The sequence below is a fragment of the Arachis ipaensis genome, chromosome B01 (genome assembly GCF_000816755.2).
Source record: "Arachis ipaensis cultivar K30076 chromosome B01, Araip1.1, whole genome shotgun sequence".
NCBI lineage: Eukaryota > Viridiplantae > Streptophyta > Magnoliopsida > Fabales > Fabaceae > Arachis > Arachis ipaensis.
Window position 1 is genome coordinate 122,044,313 of NC_029785.2, and position 9,032 is coordinate 122,053,344.

The 9,032-nt window shown below is 33.4% G+C and overlaps 1 long non-coding RNA gene across 1 annotated transcript in view; it reads left to right on the forward strand.

Annotated features, from left to right (window-relative positions):
• The window catches only part of LOC110262529, a 28,824-nt gene continuing 20,917 nt past the window's right edge, over positions 1,126 to 9,032 (forward strand). The window contains exon 1 of the long non-coding RNA XR_002347174.1: positions 1,126 to 1,743. This is a non-coding gene — a long non-coding RNA (uncharacterized LOC110262529). The remainder of the gene's footprint in view (positions 1,744 to 9,032) is intronic.

Below are 9,032 nucleotides of genomic sequence, written 5' to 3' on the forward strand. Positions count from 1 at the left end.
TTTCATTAATTATTTGTTTGAAAAATATTATAGTCTAAAAATGTCTCAACTTAGGCATTCTACTGCTGTCGATGGAAGTTGAACCTCTAATAATTCAGGATGATCATGATATTTTTTATAGTATTACATTGAAAAATATTTTTAAAATGAATATACCCATTGTAATTAATTTTCTCTGTCAATCAACAAATCTTTTACCTAGCAAACAATATTCAAGTTGTATTATTTTCATCAGAAGCTATACATAATTGATTGATAATTCTATATATAAAAATACTTATGTAGTAACTAAATACCATATTGTTATCTCGCTAAAGTTAATTCACCTATGATTATGCGAATGTATAGCACTATCAGATGAAAATTGATTGGATTACATTTATTTCCAATGAGGTAGGTGATCTTTTAGGCCCAATCACGGTAAAAGTTGAGGAAGGTTTGAAAAATGCTAACAATACAAATACTTTTTATTTTGAATACCCAATAATAAATATATAAATTAAAACTAATATTGTTTCATACAAAATTATAAAATGTATAGCATACTCAAAATATATCCAATCCGTATTAACTGTCATTGTTTATCAATTACGTTATGACAAATGTAAGACTCAAAACTTTTGAAAAGTCTTATTATGATCAAGTCTCAAATCCTATAGTTATTTATAGCCTTAATTTCAGAAATTATTTTATTAAAGATAATTAAGACAAGTTTTGTTTTATTGAATTTGAGATGAGTTATGATTATTATCCAATTTTATAATTATTGGATTATTTTCTATATTTAAAGTATAAAGTTGATAGTTATGAAATAATAAGAATTTTATATTATTTGGACTAAGTAATTAATATTTTAAATATTAATACTGCTATTTTAGAAAATAAAAAAATTAAGTATATTACTTCTAATTATTAATTTGGACATTTTATTGAAAATAAATTATAAAATTGATGAGCAAATAATATTTTTCTATATATAATTAGTGTTGGATTTAAATTGGTTTTAATTACTATATTTTCCCCAATTTCATTAAAATTACTAAAATGTCCCTAACCCTAAGTTTTGGAAATGAAACCCTAATCCCCCTAGCCCTTAGCAGCCACACCTCAACCTTGCCTCAGCAGCAACGCACCTCTTCCCCTTTCTCCATTCACGCGTAGCAGCAGTAGGGAAAAAGGAACCAAGCAGCAGCCTCCATTCCTCCTCTTCAACGCTGCGCAGTCCCAACCCCCTTCTTCACTGTCCTGCTGCGCAGCCATCACACACATACGGTTTCCCCTCCTCCCATGAAAGAAACCGAAACAGAAGCAGAGAAGGGAGAGGGAGTCTGTGTCGCGCCAGGAGAAGAAGACAAGGGGAGGGAGGAGAACCGCGGCGACGCGTCGGGCTTCACCACCGCCGTCGCTTCGCGTCGCCGGATCGCCGCGCATGAGGAGCCATGTCATCGCGCCACCCAGTCGCCGGTCTGCTGCCTCTATTTCTGCCGCTGTGCCATGGAGAAGAGAGAGCCGCGCCGCACCTCAGTCACTGCTAACCCACCGAAGCTGGCGCGCGAAAAGAGGGAAAGGGACGCTGCCTTGCGTCGTCGAAGCTGGGTGGTTGCTATCTTTGTCAGTAGCAGGAGAGGATGAGACGCGATGATGGTGGGTGGTTCCGCCGCCCTTGCTGACGTGCCGTCAGAATCTGCCGCCATGGCCGCCGGAGCTTCGGGCTGAGCTTCTGCCAGTTGAGACTTTGCTGTCGTCGCCGGAAAAGTATGCCGGTAAGGGTTTCAAACTTGGTTTTCATTTCTTGTGAGATTATGGGAATCTTATTGTCGCGGCATGTTGGTTTTAGTCACCGTCACCGGAGTCGGGTCGCCGCAGCCGCTGGAGGTGGCTGCCGGGGCTACCGCCAAACCGGTTCAGAGGCCGTTACTATTTTGTTTTCGTATCACAGTAAGTATTTTTACGTTTCGAAAACCTCCGCGTTAATGTCTTGTTATGTATATTAAGGTCTTTGCGGTATTAATGTGTTAGGAGTTAGAATCCGGTTTGCTTATGCCGCTTGTAGCTGCTTCTGCTTTTGAGAGAGCAAGCAAAGCCGAGGTTTTGATTGTCGGTGATGTTGGGTTGAGACGAAAAGAACCTTATGAGGCGTTTGGACTATGGTTTTGCGTTTTGAGGTAGGGGCGCTTTCCGAAAACTATATTTTATATGTTTGAATTATTACATATGGATACTGATGATGTGAGACAATGTATTTGGTGATTGTATCAGCCTTATGTATTGTTTGATTGTCTCTAATAATTATGAATGTTGTTTGGCTGGATTGTTGTGTGGTTTTGTGAAACGAAATGCTTTTGAAGTTGATTCTTTTAAAGCTTTGAGATCGAGTTTAATCCATTGGAAATTGATTTGAGTTGAATGGATTTTCTTAAGAATGTGAAAAATAGAATACACTCTTGAATTTAGCCTGGCTTGCTTTAAATGATCTGGTTTTTGATTAATGATTGTTACTGAACCGTTTCTTTGAAACTTTAGAAATGAGTTTATTCGGCTGATAATGATTTGATTTTTGAAACGGTTTTCTTGGAATATGGAATTGAGATGATTGTTGGATTTGGCCTGCCTTGAACTAATTTTGGATTTTGGGCTGTTGAAAAGGATTGTGGAATGGTTTAGTTGGGACCCGAACCGGGTGGCAAAGTCCAAGTTTTAGGGGAGGTGTTGCCGAAATTTCTATAAAATCTGAGTCTTTATTGAAATGTTGTCTGGAAAATGATGAGTTAAAGACTTCTACTATTTTATTTGAATTATCAAGAAAAGGATGATTCATGCTTTCGAAATGAGTTAGTAAAGAAGAAATTGTGATTTAGTCTTGCTTCTTAAGAAAGGTATTGTATCTCTTTCAAGAGAAAGTTATTTAGTTGAAACTTGTGTTTTAAAGCTGTTTGAATGTGAGAAGGGTTTATGCCTTTGAATTTGACTTGGGAGTTTCAATTAAAGAAGTTTCAATGACTTTGAAAGAACCTGAATGTCTATTGACAAGTTTCATTTTGAAATGTTTTGAGAAATGTTTTAAGTACTCTTTGAATTCTGAATTTTTGCAAGACTAAAACAATTTTGAACAGTTGAAACGCTTTAGAATTTATCCTAGGGGTTGAAGTTGGTTTTGCCTAAGTAAAGGAAACAGCTTTGAAAGAAGTAAATGATTACGTGACTTGGTTTGGCTTAGATCCTATTTTATTACTCAAATCGAAAAGCCAAGGTTTTAATGATTTTAAATGAATTTGGCAAAATGAGTTATGCTATTCTCCCCTAAGGACTTGGGACTCTGCCGAGGAACTTTTGTTACAAAAATCCCATTGTTGGATGGGTGATTTTGAATGTTTCAAAAGGAATCTTTAACTTTCCATGGTTTTGGAAGTTTTGGAAAGAGGAAGCCGAGAGTGGCTTGTTTTAAAAAGGGAATTTTTCTTGAGTAAAAGTGGCTTATGAGCGTGAGATAGTTTGAGAAATGAGATCTTTAAAGCCAAGGCTGAAAAGAGTTGAAACTTGATTTCAAAGTGAAGTGAAATGAAATGAGAAAAATGATTTATGGCTTAAATGCCGATTTTATGAATTTAATGATGTTGAATGGTGGAAGTGCTGTTTTATTATGGGCCGGAATGGCTGTGTATGATTATGAATATTGGCTGGTTCTGGATTGAACCGTGAGCCGGAATGGCTGTGTATGATTATGAATATTGGCTGGTTCTGGATTGAACCGTGAGCCGGAATGGCTGTGTATGATTATCAATATTGGCTGGTTCTGGATTGAACCGTGAGCCGGATGACTAAGATGGATGTTGATCCATGGCTGAGAATGAATGCATATATGCTGAGATATTGATAATTGTGATTTTGCACTTCCACTATCTGAGATACGAGTTTTCCTGGGTAGTAGCAGTGGCTAGCCACCACGTGCTCCAGGTTGAGACTTGATACTTTGTTGACCCTATGTCGTAAGGGTGGCCGGGCACTGTGAAAGCCCCGGATGAGCTCGCCCCCGTGAATATACACCAATAAGAGTGTTGGATATGGATCATGATTATGATCACGATTATGTTGAGTATAACTTGAGTTGGGGATGCACGACAGAGGGACAGTCCAATGATTAGCTACCTGGACTTGTCAGGTTAGCTCTATAATCGACAGATGATATCATCAGCCACTAGGACAGGCATGCATCATATGCATCTATGTGACATTGTTTGGATGTGCATATTGTACTTGGTTTGCCTTTGTGACTACTTGTGATTAACTGCTATTTGTTCTACTTGCTGTAACTGTTTGTTTGTGCTTGAACTTCCTATCTGTGTTTGCAACTGGAACTCTGTTGGATTGTGGTGATTGGTTGATGGTTGGATTGTTTGGGCCTAGGGTCGTGGTTGAAATGAGATGGACCGATGGTTGGTTTCGATTTTGTGTGTTTCTGGTTTGGAAAAATATGAAAGGCTATTTTGGTTTAGTATAGATAAACCTTTTTGACAGGCTTTTGAGTTTTTGAGAATTGAACGGTTCCTCTTTTAGAAAAGATTTTCCGACTTTACTTTTATTGTAAACCGTTGTTTTTGAAAAGAGGTATAAGACGGTTATTAATCATTGGTACGGTTTATCTTCACATATTCTATTACAGTAATTCCCAAAAAACCCTCTACTGAGAACCCTTTCGAGGATGATGTTCTCACCCCCTTTACATTTTTCCCCTTTCAGGATATGGGCGCAGAAGTCACGAAGAGTTTATTTAGTTGTTGAAATGCTCTGTATTGCTTTAGATTATTACTTGTTGTACCATCGCCATTATCTTGATATATTCTGTAAGAGGGATAGGAATTGTATTGGTTAATGCTTGTAATGTTATTTATATATATATGTATATATATGGATGTTGAAGAACTGAAGATTGATGGTTTAGAAGTTATAGTAAACTCTCGTTGCAAGTATACTTACTAAACCAAGCAATCAACCTTTCTTACAAACGTTTTGGTTGTCACAAGTAACAAACTCCTTTAAAATTGATAACCGAGTATTTAAACCTCGGGTCGTCTTCTCAAGAAATTGCAGGGAAGTATGTTCTTATTATTGGTTATGAATTTTGTAAATTGGGGTTTTGAAAGTGAGGAAGCAGTATGTTGAATGATAAGAAAAATAAAATAAATAACTATAAAATAGACTCTTGGCAAGGTATGAAAACTGGAAGTCCTATCCTGGTTATCCTTATCAATTGTAATGAGAATTGGATTTTTCTCCCACTTTGTTAACATCTAACTATGAAGGTAAGTTAAGTGGATGAATTAATTCTGATTCCTCAAGTCCTAGTCTTTCCTTGGGAAAAGTTAGAGTTATTAGAACTTGAATTAATTCTGGAAGAATTCCAATTTTCAGTCAACAATGAGTTTGATAACTCAAGTGTCTCCAATGACTCAACCAAAGCCAAAAGGGAAAAATTCAAATTATTTATATCTTAAATAAAAGAGAGCAATCATAAATCTGAATTACCTCAAATTGCATTAAGTAAAGAAAATCAATCTAAACATAAAGAGTTCATAAACTAAATTGATAAAATAAATAAAAGGAACATTGAACCTGTGATGAAGAAGAAATAATCCTAAATCCTAAAAGAGGAATCATAATCCTAAATCCTAAGAGAGAGGAGAGAACCTCTCTCTGAAAACTACATCTAAAACTAAAATTATGAATTATGAGCTTATTCATGTATGGATGCATTCTCCCACTTTATAGCCTCTAATTTGTGTTTTCTGGGCCGAGAACTGGGTCAGAAACAACCCAGAAATCGCTGTAGAAGAAATCTGCCACACTGATTTTCGAAACTGCGACGCGTCCGCGTGGAGCACGCGTTCGCATCGCCTAGCGTCAGGGAAACTATGGCATATTATATATCAAATCGAAGCCCCGGACGTTAGCTTTCCAACGTAACTGTAACCGCGTCGTTTGGACCTTTGTAGCTAAAGTTATAGCCGTTTGAGTGTGAAGAGGTCAGGCTGGACAGCTTAGCAATTTCTCCAACTTCTTGTATTCCTTCCACTTTTGCATGCTTCCTTTCCATCCTCTGAGCCATTCCTACCCTGTAATCTCTGAAATCACTTAACACACATATCAAGGCATCTAATGGTAATAAGAGAGGATTAAACATAGGGAACTTAAGGCCAAAGAAGCATGTTTTCAATCAAAGCACATAATTAGGAAGGCAAATGTAAAATCATGCAAATAGTATGAATAAGTGGGTAAAGAGTTGATAAAAACCACTCAATTGAGCACAATATAAATCATAAAATAGTGGTTTATCAGATGTACTCTTTATGAGTTTTTGTAAGTTGTATGGTATCTATGGATGTACTTTGTCGAACAAAAGTATTTTTGAGAGCGGTTTTGCGGTTTAAAGTTTTAAACAGGCTCATATTTTAGTATTAAATAGTATAAGTGTTGTCGTAATGTCCGAGCTATCATAGTCGCGCAGCCAGAAGCGTGAGCTTTGGTAGTTAGGGTGTTACAACAAATCTGGTTATTAAAAAAGATTAAATTTAACTTAAATATACACAATATTATTTCATGCTTTTCATTTTTATTTTATTATCATAAAAAGTCATATATATTATAAGAGAACCTTATCTTTTTACCAACGGTTCTTTCATTCAATGGTTTCTATAAAGAAAAGAGACATAATAATATTGTGTTTGGCAAGAATATATGGGATTTTGAAATATTGAAGCATAGGTTTAGTTCTTAACATATTCGTAGATAAAGTGCATAGTAGATAAAAAGACAGCTAATAAAAGAATAAATGGTTAAAACTTCCTCAATACTAACAATCGTAGTGTATGATAGGTGTTCTATAACTTTTTTGGATTTGATTGTTTTTTTATTATTATATGTTATTCTGTTTAATTTATGCTAAAAAGACTTATGATAATCATTTTATCGTAGTAGTGTAAAAGTTGTAGGTATTATATTTATTTTATATGCTCTTAAATCTCATGTCCTTGATGGATATTTGTGACTGAGTAATTATTAAAAGAAATTGGTTTAATATATATTTCATATTCTATTTAAATTATAATAGTGAGTAAATATATTTTTTCAAAATAAATAATGCGATTTTTTCATAAAAACAACGTTTAAATAATTGTAAAATTAGATTATACCACAGATGATGATTAATATTTTAGTATCAGATCTGCTATAAAACAAATTTTTAGGAATAGAATGTTGTATTATATAATTTAGTTATATATTTCTTATCTTCAATATATAGTATTTAGATTGGTATATTTCTAAAATGGGTTATTCAATTTTTTTTAAATTATTAGATTAAATCAGTTACAAACTAATTAATTAGGTTGATTAAATATATAGATACATAATTTTTACAGTTTTATTATTTATTATAATAAATTCTAGAGATAATTTTTGCAAATTGTGACAATGTTGGTTTTATTATTTTGTTTCAATAAATTTGGTTTATAATTATGTTTATTACATATTTATAATTATAAAGACTTTAATGTGTGTGAATTTAAAAATTATCATTTTTTTAAATATTTTTAGAAATTATAAATTTATTGAAATTGTTGTGAAATTATATATATTGTTTAATATTTAATGGTTTATAAAAAAAAAGGAGAACCCGCCAACTCGCCAGCATACCATTAGGCGGGGCGAGAGAGAAATTCAGGACTGCCTTACTAGGCAGGGCGGGGCGGGCCAGCCCACCAGATGGCGGGATTTCCCGTTTGTCACCCCTAATGGGACATGAACATAAGTACCCGCCGCATAAAACCTATTAAATATACGAGAATATAAAATTATTAATTTATCCTAATTTATATTTACATAAATCCATTTCTTGAATTTAGTAACCCTAATTTCTGCCTCCAATTCAAATTCTTCCTTTTTCTTCCAAACTCATTCTCAGCCTCAATCCTCTCTCTCTCTCTCTAACTCACTTTCTCTGCCTCTCAAGTCTGTCACTACGTCGCTCAGTATCGTACCAAAAAATTATGTTATGTTATTATGTTGGAATATGTTTTTATGTTTTCTCCTTTTAAAATGTTATCTTTTATATTGAATATGTTATAAATTGTGTTGAATTATATTGAATTGATTATTTTATGATTATTATATTATGTCTTTTTGTGTTAATTTTTTTCAAAAGTTTTCAAAGAATATTCGTAGATACTCGAGGAGATCTGCGTTCCCTAAGGGGTAATCAAATAGGAACTTGCAATGATAGAGAAGGAACGAGGGCATTTTTTAAATAGGAGTGAGGGATGGGAATGGGACTTCTCACGCTCTCCTAAGTACTCATTACCATATCTAACTAGCAACGAGATCTAATCTGAGCCGATTTAAGAGGGGACACGTGGAGTTTATCTGCATTGGGCATTTAAGGTAATGAACGTAAGTCAGATTTGAGATCCTAACAATGAATTTTAGTTGATCTTGCTTGCATTGAGGTCTTAATAGGCCAAAATATATTTTGGATTAATATTTTGAGTCATTGTTATAGCAAATACTATAATATTTAATATTATAACAATTACTATATGTAAAAGCTGGAAATTTTTTAATATTATAACACTTAATATTTACAAGACATTTTTTAATTCAAGTTAATTATCTCTTTTTTAGTTTTAAATATTATTTTCTAATGTAACGAAAAAGTAAAAATAACAATAATCACTCACATAATTAAAATAGATAATCTTAATATTAACATGACACTATATATATCAAGAATTATTATATATGATATATACTTTTTTTTCTTTTCTGTAATGACTATTTATAAAATTTATTGAATAATTTTTTCATCTTAATATTTAATAAATTTAACATATAAAATATTATTTAACATACAAAATAAGTAATTTAAGTCATTATCTAGGACAATAAGAATAATAGTGCAAATACTTATTTATTTATTAGTAGTAAAAAAATATGTAAATAATATAAATTGATATTTTTTTAGTATAAAAGCAATAATAAAG